The 15606-nt window shown below is 43.7% G+C and overlaps 1 pseudogene across 1 annotated transcript in view; it reads right to left on the bottom strand.

Moving 5' to 3' along the window:
- The window catches only part of LOC147012743 (uncharacterized), a 643866-nt pseudogene that overhangs the window by 244900 nt on the left and 383360 nt on the right, over window positions 1-15606 (bottom strand). The window lies entirely within an intron of this gene.

The following is a 15606-nucleotide window of genomic DNA, read 5'->3' as shown; positions in this document are numbered from 1 at the left end:
CTGGCCTCCTCCACTCAAGAGACTCCCTTGCTGAGAGAATCTGGTGAGCAGGATCAGCGTCAGGAAAACGAGCCACATGTCCATACAGCCACAACTGATGCTCACGGACTATACAGGTAACAAATCTCATCCGAGTCTCTCTCAGCAACCGCTCGTTGGACACAAAATCCGACCAGCGATAGCCAAGGATTCTCCGAAGAGACCTGGTACCAAAGGAATTAAGTCTCCATCTCAGATCCTTGATCAGAGTCCAAGTGTCGCATCCATAGAGCAAGACTGGAAGTACCAAGGACCTGAAGACTCGGACTTTCATCCTCCCGCACAGGTACCGGCAGCGCCACACCCCATGATCCAGTGAATCCATGACTCCCAAGGCCCGACCCAGACGTCTATTGACCTCTGACTCACAGCCAGCAGAGACATGAATATCACTGCCAAGGAAAGTGAATCTCTCCACGACCTCAACATCCTCACCACAAACAGACAGAGACAGTAGCGCAGCATCCAAGATGTCACTGAAAGCCTGGATCTTAGTTTTTACCCAAGAAACCCGTAATCCCAGCGGCTCCGACTCCTCATTCACCACCTCGAGGGCCCCCAAAAGGATATCTAAAGTCTCCGCAAAGATGACTGCATCATCTGCAAAATTAAGGTCCGAGACCTTGACATTCCCAAACGATGCACCGCAGCTTGATCCATCCGACATCCTCCCTAAAATCCAGTCCATACAAGTGCTGAAAAGTGTGGGGGCCAGTACACACCCCTGACGAACTCCAGTAACAACTGGAAATAAGTCAAAGATGGTACCACCACACTTCACAGCACTCTCAGTACCAGAGTAGAGTTCAGACATCAGATCGATCAGTTTTGGTGGCACCCCACAAAGACCAAGAATCCTCCAGAGGGCATCCTGATTCACTGAATCGAACGCTTTACAGAGATCAACATAGGCTGCAAGCAGCCCCTGCCGAAACTCTCGACTGCGTTCGGTGAGGACACGAAATGCAAGGATACGGTCAATCGTTGACCTCTTTGGTGTAAAGCTTGACTGCTCTGGATGCTGGTGCTCAAGCAGATGGTGGCGAACCCTATCAAGAATTATCCGAGCAAAGACCTTGCCCGGCACTGAGAGCAGCGTCACCCCTCGGTAGTTGTTGCAGTCTTGGCGATCACCCTTCCCTTTCCAGAGAGGGACAACAAGGCCCCTCTTCCAATCAGTTGGGATGATGCCTGTGTTCCAGGCAGAGCACAAAACTGCATGCAACGACACGAGTGCAGCATTTCCACCAGCCTTGAAGTTCGGCATGGATGCCACAGATCCCTGGAGCTTTGCCCTGTTTCAACTGGTTCACCACAGCCTGTGTTTCCACAAGCGAAGGTGGACCACAGTTAATTCGAGGGTCAGCAACAGGGATTGTAACACCCTTGACGTCCAACTCGACAGCTAGGGGGATCAGCCGGGTACAACCGCTCAAAGTAACCGGCAAGCGAGCCTTCACTTCAGACTCCTCTGTCAAGAGCCTACCATTCTCTGCTCTAACTGCAGTGCTCCGAGGGATGGACTTGGATGAATGCAATGTGCGAATTCCCCTGTAAGCGGGACGAGAATCACCTGTCCAGAGGTGATGCTCTACCCCCTCACGGATTCCTCGCACATAGGCCTCCTTGTCCACCCTCAGTGCACGTACAGTTTTACGCCTCAGCTCCCTGAACAGCTCAGCTCTGCCATTCAGCCTGGCCCTGCGACTCTGGTCAATGCTATCCAGTGTCCCTTGAGAGACAAAATTCTTCTTTGCCCTGCGGTGAGTTCCAAGACGTCCACCGGCAACATCAAGGACGGTGGTCTTGAAGGCACTCCACAACTCTTCAGGACCCCCCAAAGCACCCAGACCCCCCCCCAAGTGTCCACTCAGCCTGTTCACAAACTCCTCAGCTACTCTCTCATCCCTGAGCTTGCCAACATCCAGCCTGGGCTGGGATGTTACCATTCTCCAGGATTTAAGGTGCAGTTTTAGAGTTGCTACAAGAAGCCTGTGGTCAGTATTGAGGAACTGCGCACTCCGGTAGACCCTGCAGTTCTTGATCATCCTCCAACGACCGTCAATGAGGACATGGTCAATCTTCTTTGCCACACCACCAGCGTTGGAATACGAAGTCCAGCGATGAGCTTGTGGGCGCTGAAACCATGAACCAGCCACCCTAAGACCATGACTTCTTGCAAAGTCAAGGAACTTAGTGCTATTCTGGTTCATAGTTCCTGACCCATGGGGACCAACACACACCTCATAACCATCCCTATCAGTTCCAGTCGATGCATTGAAATCCCCCAAGACTAGAAGTGTATCTCGTCTGGGACACTGATCAACCACAGACTCTAGCGTGGCGTAGAATGTGTCCTTCACGATGAGGTCACTCGCCTCAGTCGGAGCATAAACAGAGACCAGGGAAATGACACCTAAGGAGTGACGAATCCTTAATCTCATAATACGCTCGTTGACCGGTGTTACTTCAATTATCATTGGGGTCAGCTTATTGGACACAGCTATAGCAACTCCTTGGGTATGGTAACCATCAGAGCGATCAGACCAATAGTAGGTGTAACCACCCACCATTATCTCGCCGCAATCTGGTCTCCGAACCTCAGAGAGTGCTGCAATCCCGATATCCAAACGCTTGAGCTCAGATGATAACAGAGACAGGTGATCATCCTCTCTTAGGGATGGGACATTCCAGGCACCCACCCGGAGGGACCGCCTCAGGTTAACCCAAGGAGACCGCCGTCTGGTGGACGACACCCCAGCACCACTCCGACACACTCTCCCGCAATCTGACCCAGGGAGGTTACCCCGTGGTTTCCCTCCTATCATCAAAGATTTGGGGTCCCGAAGGCCTTGCCCCAATCCCGTCATCCGGTGAGCTGCCCTGCGAAGGGAAGCTGCACAGGAGGTACTCCCACTGAGTGGGTTTTCAGATTTTTTTTGCGTTTTTTTGTTTTGTGGAATGAAGGGTTTTACGGTGGCCGGAGTGCAAATCCTGCCACCAACCTCCTAATAATAAAGTAACCCAACTGCAGGAGGACGTCCGCAGACACAGTTGGGCACTAGATATGGATGGCCGTTGGCTCACAAGGAGCTCCTCAGCCCTTTGACAGGTTTTGTTTTTAATCCCGCTGGGTGTCCATATCCAAACACCCTCCTCACCAGAAAACCTGGTGGGGGAGACGGTTTAGTCGCCGACAACCCGACCATGGAACAGGTTAGTACAGGTTTACATGGTACCTGTAGCAGGTCACAGATCTAACCTGACCTGACACCTCTGTGACATGAGCACCAGTATACTGGTAAATATCCCTCCGTGTCGAAGGTGACTAAAGGGTTGGCGTCAGGAAGGGCATCTGGCTGTAAAAGCATTGCCATAAGAAAGGGTACCATGATGATTGGAGTCTGCAAAAAAGCTGACCCCTGCTCAGGGAAAAGGCTTGAAAATGGTGATGACTTCTGCTGGCCAGGGCACTTTTAATCTGCCATTGCTGGGGTGAAATCTGCAAGTCAAATAGTATTTTAACATCATTTAAAAGCCTATAAATGAATGAGTGCACATTTCCAAAATGGATACATAACTATAATTGTGTTACTGGATGCAAATCGGACTCATGAAAATAGAGTAAATACGAGAAATATCCGGGAATAAGAGGTGTCGAGCTCCTTCCATTTTCTGTCAATACAAATGAGTGGTAGCAGTGGATATCACACACACACACACACACACACACACACACACACACACACACACACACACACACACACACACACACACACACACACACACACACACACACACACACACACACACACACTTCTGCTTTTAGAAATAATGGCAAAAATGGAATATAATTTTTCTTGTGGCCCTGGAATCAAATTAAAAATATATTTATAACAACCTTCAGAGCTCGCAATCCCACCCCCCCCCAAAAAAAAACAACCAACATGATTAAGAGTACATCTAATAACGACAGACCAAACAGTGTCTCCCTCAGGGAAGCCTGCCTAATACATCTGGCTCTCACATAAATATATCTGGCAGAAGCGTTGCGTATTTTCACGTCGTGAAGATGTCCTTTGTTGAAGAGATGGTTGCCATTACTTCATTGGGAATGACGCACGACATTGTCTTTCCAACTGCAGACATCTATTAAATCACCAAGCATGCCATGTTCACAGGAGGTAGTCCCGCAAGGTTCCAAGAACACTCAATGGCAGCAATCCTCAAGGGTTTGGGTAGCGTGCCCCCTTCCTCAGTTCTTCAGGCCTGGCACCGGACCACATTATCAGGAGTCTGCAGTACAGGCAGCTGCAAGATCTCACCACCATCAGGGAGCTGAGAAAGTTCTCCAACTCTCTTTTTGTGCAGGGGCACACCTCCTTCTCTCAAGTACTTTTCCAATTATTTTCAGCTTCTTTTAGAAGCTTTGTGAGCCATTTTACCAAACAATTCTTATCTGGTATGCTTGATATAATTTAGTGTACTCCCATGGCTGCTATTGTTATAGTTTTCTGTGCATGCCTGCACAGCATTCTGATATATGTAAAAATAGTGTGCGAGGTGGATTGCTTCATTTTGAAAGACTCATATTGTCGACCTTTTAAAAACTCACTGCACCGTAAAAGGCATCAATCACCAAACTGTTCAGCCAGTCTTGAGAACTTCACATAGTGTGATGTTCTCATTTATAAATAGCATAATAATGCAGCTTACCATCTCGATTTTACCCAGATTGTTTTGACAAGCATTGATGTCACTTCCTGAATAACTGTGCACGGCAGACATATCAGTGGATAAAATATCAGCAATGAACTATTATTTTTACATCTTCCACAATAAACAAGCAAAAAAGACATTAAATGTCATACCCCCCCCCCATTGTTTTCATAATTTTGCTGGAGTTTATATGGAGGCAAGCCCATATTTATGGATGCCAATCGGCCATCTTTGATCAGATCGCAAAATAAAGCGAGGGGGCACGTGTATGCCACCATGTACTGTACTTATGCCACGTTTGAACAAAATTGGACCATGCATGTCGAAGAAATGGGTGGGGACTTGCATATGTAAGCCATCATTCCTTATGTGTGTGTGCCAAGTTTGAACAACGTCGATAAATGCATGTCCGAGAAATGGTTGAGGACGTTTTCAACATCGGATTTTTTTAACAACTAAAATGGCCACCAGTTGGCCATCTTGGATCTGATCTTAAAACAAAATTATGTGCATATGTAAGCTATAAATCATTATCTGTGTGCCAAGTTTGAACAACATCGGTACATGCAAGTCTGAGAAATGATCGAGGGCGTGTTTGACATCAGGTTATTATTTTTTACAACTAAAATGGCCGCCAGTCAGCCATCTTGGATCTGATCTCGAAAAGAAATGACGTGCATATGTAAGCCATCATTCGTTATCTGTGCGCCAAGTTTGAACAAGATTGGTAAATGCGTGTCGAAATGGTTGAGGACGTGTTCGACACCGAGTTATATTTTTCTTACAACTAAAATGGCATCGGCTATGTTTGATCTGATGTGGAAAAAAAAAAAAACATGACATGCATATGTATACCATCATGTGTTGTCTTTCTGCCAAGTACGGATAAAATCGGTCCATACTTGTCCGAGATATGGTTGCGGACGCACGCGCGCAGGCACTCACACATGTACAGACATGAAAATCGAGACCAAACCCATAAGACCCCATTTCAGACTAAGTCCAAATGGGGGATAAAAAAATCTACATAATCCTTGAACGGCTCCTTCTTAAATCACCTGGAACCTGGTTCCGGGGAGATGATGGGATGGCACGTCAAACATTCGTCAGTCCGTACGTCCGTCCACAAATACTTTCAACTTCTTCTCTGAAACTACACATATTATTTCCATGAAACTTTACCACAACGCTCATCACCATGTATGTACCAAAGTTTGTTCATGGCATTAAAATCTTGGTCGAAGGGTGTCTACGGGAAGGTTGCCCCCCGAAAGAGGTACTTGCTTTCTTCTCAAACTGCACACACAATTCCGCTGAAACTTGACCACCACCTTCATCACCCGTGATGTACTAAAGTTTGTGGATGGCATGAAAAAATAATCCATAGGTATTTACTTTCTTCTCCGTTACATATTTTGTGAGTCATCCATGCCTACCAGTTGTTCCTTGGTTATCTTATCCAGCTGCTACCAGGTGAGCATCCGGGGGGTATTGCGCCTGTGTGTACATATTACTGGTCCGTTTTTGGAAATATACTTTCTGCTCGAGTTTCGATTTTATGTTTGCAGATCACATGGTGGTGTGGTATTGAACTGTTGAAACAAAAGTTTCAAATCTGTAATTTCTCTGATAGGAGTGGGGGTGGAGGAGTTTTGAATGAGGAGGTATACATTGAGTGGTTATAGGGTGAGGGGGTCTTCAAAATACTAACATATTTGTTCATTTAATAATATACATTGCTTCAAGTGATGAGCAAAGTAAAAATAAATCAATAAATATACAACGATGAAATCATAGCTGAACACATTAATACCACTGCAAAAGTAACAAGGAACTTCGATGCAGGAGGAGGCCATTTGGTCCATCATGCTTGCACTACACCAATACCAGACCAAACAAATCCATCTCACACGCCAGACTCAAATCTCAATGGAGGTTTGGGGGAAGTGCCTTATATGCAAACCAAATAATATTTAAAGGAAAAGTATTTTATTTTTATTAACTCTGCCACTGAAGGTGGATGGAGGTTATGTTTTCACCCCTGTTTGTCTGTTTGTTTGTCTGTTAGCAGGATATCTCAAAAAGTAACAGACAGATTTGGACAAAACTTGTTGGAAAGGTTGGGTTCATGACAAGGTCGAATTGATTAGATTTTGGTGAAGATCGGAATCCGAATCTGGACACGAGAATTTTTTAATTTTGCAAGTGACTCGATAGGGCCACAGACAATAAATAACATGATATTTCAAAACGTTGTGGATGGATTATGACAAAACTTGGTGGATGAGTTGTGTAGTTGACAAGAACAAGCTGATTAGATTTTGGTCCCACAATCACCCCATATGATGATGATAGATAAATAAATAAGTATTTCAGATTTTGCTATTCAGGTCTGTGCAACATTTGAGCTTTCTGAATCTTTGCATCATAGAGATATAGCATGTAAAATAATAATAACCAGAGAGTTCATAGAACACCTTAACCCACACAGTCTTGAGAAAAAAGGACATGGGCAGGGTCTGCGAGCAGCATCTTTGTATATTTATATTACATGGAGTTGGGAGGGGGGATCCATAGCCAGATTGTGCTAACCATGGTATGTGTGATCGAGTAGGGTATAACGGTGTGATCGAGTAGAATTATTCTTGTATTAGGGATCTGTCAGGAGTAAGTTGTATGTAATATGTGCACAGAGAAGGCGGTGATCGTAATCTTAGAACAGTGTAGAGTAAGGTTGTATTGTATCCGACCTCCTGTTCAGTTGAGGCCACGTGGCTCAAAAGGCACATATAAAGCACATGATGCTTATAATTGGCATAAGCACAGGCCAGATGGCCAGAGGACTTCAGTCCATGGTGTTGTAGTGAGCTGTGATGGTCAGGAGAGGGGTAGGACACTTTTGCAAGGGGGTGCCCCACAAGACAAGGTGGCCTGGAAGATGGCATCACTTACCAGCGGCCAACAGTGGGCCCAGCCACGTGCCAAAAAGGCAGTCCCTGTAGGGCATAAAGACTATGTCAGCATATGCATGTGGCAGTTGGACCTGTGATCTTGGAGAGACATCTCCCTGCTCCATCACTCCCCACAAAAGGACTGTTTTGGAGAGTCACGGGGACATCACTCCTCATAGCCATCCCCTTGTCCCCTGGTCTCCTCATCGCTCCCCTGAACCGCACTTCACCCTGTGCTGCGCCAGCCTGTACCACATCATTTTGCAGCAACAACCAGCTCGTGCCTGCCTTAAATCCGTGTTCCTCCTCATAGTTTGAGTCTGGTATTCTGGCACCATGGTGGGTTATTTCTCAACATTTGTGCACAAGATCGTTTTTATGCATCTTACCTTCAATATTTGTCTGTCTTCCTGTGCCAGATTTGTTGTCTTGTCCATTCCCATGTCAGTATCATTTTCTTAATAAACCGTTTTATGCTAAAGTAACGTATTCTTGCCTTCTGCCTTCACACACATGAACAATCGTCAGTTTCAGCTTTATTTGAACGACCTTGATGGGGCGGGAGTATTGCAATTATTTGAACACTAACTTTAAGCACCATTTCGGCCGCTCGAAGGGGTTCAACAAACCCCAGATTTAGAACGTCTGCATGAGCTTGAGTGTCTGACAAGACAATATGTACACGTGACTATCACCCATCCACGTGCAAGCTACCACCAAATCCTAGCAATATCCCCCTGGATGGAGGTGTTTGCCTCCCATTTTGCAGGTGATTCACACAAACTAATCACTGTGGCATTGCATGCAGAAAAAATAAATAAATAAAATCACCACCACCACGACACAACCAGTGGCAAAAACTACCTCGTTCAGAAATCGTAAGCAAAAATGAATTGACAAAATAAAACTATCACTCAAACATCCTCTTTCCCTCTCTCCGATGTTGCGCGCCGAGGCCCTGTCCAAATCAATCCTTTAATCAATCTGCAGATCATTGTGTCTTTCTTGTCGGGAAAAATACAGCGGAGCGTTTCTGTGCGAGCTCATTGCTGTTTACGGCCCATTAATTTTCGCTTCGATCAACAAGCGAGCGGCGCCGTGCGGCCCGCTACAGCACTAAGTCAGACCTGTCGATGCAGTTATCGATCTCCCAGCGCGATAGCTGGCCGCACGGCGCGGACATCCTGCCGATGCCTATGAGGGGATGTACTTCAACACTGCCAATGAGATGGCGCTTATGGATAGATTTTGTTGTAAGATCTGTGCTTTCGAGTTTGGAACTGAATAGAACACTCACTTTGAACAACTCAAGATAACTCTGAATCTTTCTTTAGGTGTAAATGTTTAATGTTTGCTGGGTGGCTTCGAAAGAAGAAGGCCCAACATAAGTCATCTGTGAAAAGGCAGTACAACCGAACCGAACAGCGTTCTTATACGTTCACTCACAACTGTGATTAATTACACAGACATGCAGGGAATTCTTGAAAATGATTTCAGAAGAATTTTTAAAAAGCCATTTTTTTTTTCGCCAAAAAGCCATTTTAATTTACATTTTTCGCCACCAATTATGTGGAGAATTCTGCTTGGGCAGGTGCAGGGGTGTGACGTCATTACAGCAGTCTTGAAAAGAAACAACAGCAGCTTTATTTATCACATAAACGAGGCAGGCTGTAAATCATCAAAAGATAAAAACAACAAAATGGAACCATCAGTCACAAACTGATGAGTGAGCCTTCACCTTTGTACTCTAACGTGGGACCATCATGATACTGCTAAACAACTATTCTGAAGTGTAATTTATTCTCTAGTTATTTTGGACCATTGCACCACAATTTGGACTTGAATTTTCCCTGCCTTGAACTCATTCGTTCATTTTATGTTCACTATGCGCCGGCTGGTTCGCATCATTGCTGGGAGGCATGGCTGTGCCGGTGTACATTGGCCAAATAATGAGGAGTATATACTGGGTAATTTCAAAACCAGATAGAATTTGTTTCCTTAGGTAAACCATTGTAATTCATTGTACAATTATTGTCACAAGAAAATGGTACAATACCAAATTTGTCAAATTTCATGATAAGGTGTGTGCAAAATCTCAACCTTCCAAACTTTTTCATTCGACAATATTGAACAAATAATTATTTGGTAAAGCATAAATACTTAGGGCTGGCAGGATGAACTATTTAGAGGTAGGTACACTCACCTCTAAGCTGTCTGACCCGAGTTGGCATCTCGACCCAGCTCCTGGTGTTTTGCATGCAGGGTGATTCATCAATGCGTGTTCCATCCCACAGATGGAAGTTAAACCGTTTGTCCCGTCTGTCATCATTAGTTGGTGGACGTTAAATACCCCGTGGTGTGATTCATGAAGAGTTGGCAAGCTATCACCAGCACCATGGTCAAATTCCAAATTCCTGCCCTGACTTCCTGTGTCATAATGGTGATCCCCATCCAGGATTGGAACCCGAGCCAATAAACTGGTTTGGCAGAGCCGACGCTCTGGAGAGATGATGATGATGGATAAATAAATAAATATTTCAGATTTTGCTATTCAGGTCTGTGCAACATTTGAGCTTTCTGAATCTTTGCATCATAGAGATATAGCATGTAAAATAATAATAACCAGAGAGTTCATAGAACACCTTACCCTGCACAGTCTTGAGAAAAAAGGACGTGGGCAGGGTCTGCGAGCAGCAAATTTGATTGGTCGAGATGATGTGAAATACCATAATATTTCATCGATGTATTTCAAAACAAAAGGGTTTTGAAAGTGTCAAAAAGGCGATTTGTGTTCGACAGTGTTCAAGTGTATCATTCAATTGAAATAATATAAAGATTGTAAGGGTCGTATAAAAAATTAATTCCAGAAGGTTCCCACCGTTGATGCAGATTAATTTTGCACCACCGAGTTTAACACATTACATTGGTTCTTTGTGTCGGTTGTTTGTGTCCATTATGACGTCCTTAAAAACAGTACATTTCCTTTTTGCAATGATTTTCAATTTTGTTTGACTGCCAGACAGGCAGACAGGGTAATAAAAAAAATTATCTCGTTCCTCTCTGCGCATACGTGTGATCGGACAAAATTGAGAGCCAAAGTCCTGTAAAAATACAGATTAGTTTTCCGATTCATGTTCCGATTTGTGTTCAAAATACAGCATTCAATTGAAATGAAGTTGCTCCTCGATAATAAATTGACCTTTGCAGACAGAAGGACAGGAGTGAACCAATTGATTCACGGAACTTTTCGCTTCGCTTCGCATAATGAGTTCCCGTGCAAGGAACTACAACACCAGGAGGAGGCCGTAAGGCCCATTAAAGCCTGTGCTTTTATTGCCAACTTCTGGATGTTTGTCCATGCTCTATCCTTTTAAATGCTGATGAGCATCAAGCAAGGAAGCAGCATGTAACATTATTAAATTCTTTGTTATGATCGACTTGATCAAGGTTCAAACCACCAACCTCCCAGACTAAGAGCAGATGCTATAAACATTACACCACCACTTTGTCAGAGGCTCTCATTGAATTGATGATACGATTTGTGATGTCCCTTGTGAATAACATATTGCTTATTTGACTTTTGAGACTATTTGTAAAACGACATGTTTTTTTAGTTTTAAAAATCGAAGCTCATGGAAGAGCAAGGTGCACTTTACAATGAATGTATATCTGTGGAATGTCAGGCCAATCTGATTTATGATTGAGATTCCATATACTGTTAAAGCTGAACCCATAATGCAGGATTTATTTAAATGTCTTTTTTTTTCGACAAGATCGAAGGTCATGTAAGAGTAAGGTAATAGAGGGTAGGGACTGAAAGTACAGCAACAGGGCAACTCTTGGACACAATATGCAAGGGAATAAACAAAGAGAAAAAGAAGAACTATGAGGAAAGGAAACACTGCAACCTGCAAGAGCGTTGGGATATGAAGGGTTAATGGGGGAAATAAAGATTGTAGCTAAGGATGGGGGATGACATGAGATGGCAGTGCACCGGCTGCTTGAAGCCCTGAAGGGAAGAATGTGACAGAGCAACCTCCAGAAGGTGGTTCCACAGACGGAAGAAGCAAGGAACAAATGAGTTGAGGCAGATGTACACTAAGCCTGGAGTTAACCAGCAGTGGGTTATTGGAAGAATGCATACATCCTGGAATTTCTGGGAAGGTCAGAGGGCTGAGAGAGTAGAGGCGGTGAAAAGCAGGCAGGGTGTCGACTTTCCTGTGACGTGAAAGCGATGGACCTTGTGCTTTACCATCTCCATGAGAAATTTCAATAATGTTGAGAGCTATAGATGACACAGAATCCATGAGAGGCAGACGTAATGCTGAGTCCCCAATCCAGGGGAGGGCAGTACTTCGTTGAGCTATGGACATCAGCCTTGTCAAATATGACTCGCTCTGATTTTTCAATGAAAGACTTGGAACAGTGGAAGATGCCCACTCGCAGCTGGCTTTGGAGGCCAGCTTTGCAATATGGCTGCCGAGGAGAGGTCATGGCCGATGGTGAGGCTGAGAAGTTGAAGAAGCAAATTATATTTCAGTGGTTGACCATCAAGATAGGTAGTCTGATGATTCATTCAGAGCAACAGGGTGACAATGTGAGACTTTGTTTCGATTGAAGGGTAATGTTCTTGGATTTGTAATTCATTGTACAATTGATAAATGACAATAGTACTTCTCAATGATAAGTGTCGCGTTTAATGTCCTTTGGGAACATGTGTGAAATTTTTCGTCTTTCTACAACTCTATATTTTTCCAGATCAAAGCACACAGGGAAATTTCGTATGTTGCTTCGTTGATTATGTAATTCATCTTAGACAATGGCCAAAATTCCTTCTGTGTTGGTATCGAATGTAAAAAATCCAAAACATCAGTTGTTTTTTTACAACGAATACTTTAGGAGTTGTCGAATGAAGAGACAAACAGACAAGTAGACAAACAAATGGCCAAACAAACAAACAAACAATCAAGATGGTGAAGACTTCCCTCTGGAGAGGTCTCACAAAAAGGATGCTTCTCAACAAAACAGCGATATCTCCAATAAACAAGCTAAAGCAATCTGCTTAAAAATATAAGTTAGAATCATGTCTGTTTTGTGTAAAAAAAAAAATATTGCATTCGGCTTTCAGTTGGTATTGTTTTTCATGTTATATATGTTTACAATAGATTTTCCCAAACAGGAGTTGAGAAAGCACGAGTTTACGAGCATGAGAAACAAGGTAATATATGTTTAACCCCCTTCAAAAACATTAGCCATTGCAGAAACATCAATGAACATTACATTGTCATTATATTTAAATGTATTGATGCACTTATAATCTCCTAAATTTACATGACATTGTCATTGTGTAGAAAGGTATTGATGTTCTTGTAAATACGGTAAAAGTCGACGCGGTGATGTCTTGCGAGCAGGATTTGGTGATCGCTTTGGAAAAAAATTCTCATATGAGGGTTGGTGATGAACATTTAAGCATTAACAAGTAAATGACCTGACAGAAGGTTATAAATTTTTACATTACAAGTGGCATTCCCACCTAATTGGCCATGTTCTGGAAAAGTTTAACAAAGATGAAACACCAAAGAAATTTCCAAACCTGACTTACAAAATATCATCATTTTTGATTTTTGACCTTCAATTTTCCTGATTATTCTGTGAATTCCACTCTCAGTGGTACATGATTGGTTGTGCGGCATTTCCCGATTCTCAACATCAATGGATGTCCCTCAACATTATCAGTTCAATTTTTCACGAATTTAAGATTATATTTGTTTAAAAATGTGAAGAAGTTTTATTTCCTGAAATCGTACTATGAAATACAATCAAGGTACAATTCTCCAAATCTATGTTTCAAATCTTTTGTATGACTCAGCCGGTGGGGGTTTGAACCACTGATCTACCAGACTTGGAGCTGATGCTCTAACCATTACATCACAGAGTCTGGTGTGAACCACTAACTCAGGACGGAGAGACTCCAGGTCCACAATTTAATGTACAATGTTACTCATTGCCTCCTAATTTACATGTATTTATTGAAAAAACACACTCATGTCTTTGTTCTTCACTAGTACTGGCCCGTAGGTGAGTGCCAGTATGTGCAGCCCCCTCTCGCCCCCCTCTCTCGCCCTCTCTTTCTTGCCCCCCACTCTCATCCCCCCCACTCTCATCCCCCTCTCTTGCCCCCCTCTCCTCCTCTCTTGACCCCTCTCTCCCCCTATTCCTACCCTTCCTCTCTGCCCCTCCTCTCTCACCCTCACTCTCATCCCCCCTCTCTTCCCCCCTCTCTCGCAGATATTGGTCGACAGATAAATGGCCATAACTTGGGAACCGCTCGTCCGATTAATATCAAACCTCGAAAAGGCACATCCGCGGGTCCCCATCAATATTCCTGGTAAGTTTCAATCAGATCGGACCGTCAATCGTGTAAAAAAAAAAAAAAAAAAATAAACAATTGTGATGTCATTCATGATGTCATAGCACCGTGTCATGTCATTGGTCAACAGATAAATGGCCGTAACTTGGGAACCGCTTGTCCGGTTAATATCAAACCTTGACAAGGTACATCCGCGGGTCCCCAGCAATATTCCTGGCAAGTTTCAATCAGATCGGACCGTCAATCGTGCAAAAAAAAACAAAAAAAAACATTGATTGTGGCATCATTCGTGATGTCATAGCACCGTGTCTTGTCATTGGTCGACAGATAAATGGCCGCAACTTGGAAACCGCTCGTCTGATTGACATCAAACCTCGAAAAGGCACATCTGCGGGGCCCCGGCAATATTCCTGACAAGTTTCAATCAGATCGGACTGGCGGTCGTCGAGAAACGGCGGTCGCAAACAAACAGACGGACAGACACACACACACACACACACACACACACACACACACACACACACACACACACACACACACACACACACACACACACACACACACACACACACATTGCTGGAATTATAAATAGATGAGATTTATGTGCCAAGCCCATAGAGGAGCGGTAAATTATTTCAAAAAGGAAAACTTACTATCATTGTATTTATGTTCTTTATTCTACATTTTAAGGACTAGAAACACCCGCTCCCTTCGGGAGCAGTCGGGGTGGGTAGGGGGGTAGTGGGGGAGGTGGGGTAAATATATTTTGTTCTGTGCCTAATTATCCCCCTTACCTGCAGCAGAGGTCAGTAAGCCACTTGCACTGAGGCAGGTGTACAGGTGAAAATTGTAAGTCATAGTTATTGTTTTTGTGCCCATGACCTGACCCTAGATACTACCGACACATATGCAAAATTTAATGATTAGCCCAGCCCTGTTTTCATGATTTTCAGTGGTACACACATGCACACGTACACACTTACAGAGAATTGCCATATTTAATACAGTAGGATAATAGCTAAATTATTGAAGATCATCAGATCTAGTAATTGTTATTTGTTGTTTTTTCAAACTTCATCAGTGTTTGCTTTCAGCTGAACGATATTCCTTCAATCTCTCTAAATATTTTCAATCGCTGCAACCATGCTTTTATCCTCGTCCGAAATAGCATTTATGATACTGTTCAATAGCATTTATGATTTTGTCATCTTTCTCAATGAGATGACCAGGGATTTCTGGCTTCAGCTTCTGATACAGGGAAGAGTTAAAGCTGTGGCATCAATCTGGCAAATAGGGTGGATGAGGCTGAATTTTTGAGCCACACCTATGTTGCATTTGCAGTTGAAATGTTAAAGAATATGTGGAATCCATCACTTTTGCCAATGTCATCTTTCTTCCTTTCAACTAGCCTGATCACCGACCAACATTTTGGATTCCATAGAGATCACTCAATTCTTGACATGCTCATCCTTCCCTCACAGTAATGGTCAGAGGTTCGAAATCTCAAACAAGAGGTCAGGACCATCT

This window comes from Eptatretus burgeri, chromosome 14, assembly GCF_056783735.1.
Source record: "Eptatretus burgeri isolate ZD-2024b chromosome 14, Ebu_testis_v1, whole genome shotgun sequence".
Taxonomy (NCBI): domain Eukaryota; kingdom Metazoa; phylum Chordata; class Myxini; order Myxiniformes; family Myxinidae; genus Eptatretus; species Eptatretus burgeri.
The sequence above is the reverse complement of the archived record's forward strand: the minus strand, read 5'-3'. Positions and strand labels throughout refer to the sequence as shown.